This window comes from Phalaenopsis equestris, unplaced genomic scaffold (assembly GCF_001263595.1).
Source record: "Phalaenopsis equestris unplaced genomic scaffold, ASM126359v1 Scaffold001197, whole genome shotgun sequence".
NCBI classification, from domain to species: domain Eukaryota; kingdom Viridiplantae; phylum Streptophyta; class Magnoliopsida; order Asparagales; family Orchidaceae; genus Phalaenopsis; species Phalaenopsis equestris.
Window position 1 is genome coordinate 47,648 of NW_018165636.1, and position 1,692 is coordinate 49,339.

Below are 1,692 nucleotides of genomic sequence, written 5' to 3' on the forward strand. Positions count from 1 at the left end.
TAAAATATTTAATTTCAAACTCTGGTTACGTCTGTCCTCATCTGCACGATCAACATGGGAAAACATCGAAATCTCATGACTGCTAGTAGTTTAATATGTGGGAAAGTCAGCCCACCGGAAAAAGCCACAATGAGCTGAAACACCTTTAGCGCAACCGTAGAACTGCCTACCAAAGCTACAAGATTGACGCGACGTGAGCAACAAAGACGGTAGTCCACAATAACACAAAATACCTTTATCTGTGACTGATATCCTACAATTCATGTTTAAATTATTGTGAAAAAAAATCAAAAAATAAAAAATATTTCAGTACTTATCCCAAAAAAATAAAATAGACATACAAAATTAATCTACATATATACGAAGAAAAGAAATACTGCTGACCTCATTTTTGGTTAAAGTCTAGTTTTCCTTTTTAGTAGCCTAAGGTCTAGCCATAGGACTTCCTGTAGACTATTCCTAGAAAACTAGAAAAGGAACCCTCACCATTAGAAATTCTAAACTCCTCTTACTTAACTTGAAGTTCTACATATTGGTCCTAACCTCTAGCACTTAGTAGGTGGGGTCACCATGAGGGAGCCCAAGAAGAGTTCCTATAGGATTGTTGGACCTTAGGGTTGGCCCACAGTGTTAGTCTAGAGCTAATACACTCACAAGAACCCACCTCACTCACAATCACTCACAAATACAAACTCAAAATTTCTTGACCTTGATCCCTTTATCCTTTGGGAGACTCATGTAGATGGTCCCCTAAACCCACTGACCCTTTACTAGGTTTTAGCTAAGACCAGTACATAGAGGATCAAAAATGGGGTTTCCGTTGATCCATGACTTATTTTTTGTGGTTGGCACCCCAACTCTACCAAAATGTCCAACTTAGCCTTTTGCCCCTAAACTCCCCGAGATTACCTAGATACTCTTGGGACCCTAAATTTTGTCAAAATTCCCAAATTTACACAAAATACCCAAATTTATTCAAAAATCATTCAAGACTTTTGAAAATACCCAAATTACCCAAAATTACCAAAATACCCCTCCTTAGCCCAAAATTCCAAAAATTTCGAAAATTTCTTAAAATTCCCAAAATATTCCAAATTTTCCCAATTTCACCTTTCTCAACTACCACATGACCTAATTTGGCCATTTTGACCATTTTGACCATTTTGACCAAAACCCCTAAAATTGTCTTTAAAGGCCCAATCTCCCCAAATCCACCTCTAATGTCCATCAAATTGGTCTCCATTTCCCCCAATTTCAATTATAAACTCAAATTCACCTTTCATATGACCAATATAAAACCAATCCAAGCTCAATTGACCCATGCTTTGAGCCCAATTTTGATACAAATCAAAAGCCCCAATTTTGGCCACAGGACCTAATCTCACCCAATTAAACTCATAGCCCACTCAATTTGCCATAATTCATTTTGAAAAATTTTCATAACATTCCTAAACATCAAACTTGACCTTCAATTGGCCTTGGTGAAGTCTCAATTTCATTTAATTTTGACTGAAGTCCAAAAGCCCCAAATTTTACCCCAAATTTGGCTATGCCTCCAAATTTCACCAAATCGAATGTTGTAGCCCCAAAATTGGCACCCAATTCATGTTTAAAACTCTTCATGGCATTCCTATTGACCATTCTCAATTATCAATTTGGATGTATCCCAAGACTAGCCCAATCTATACCCAA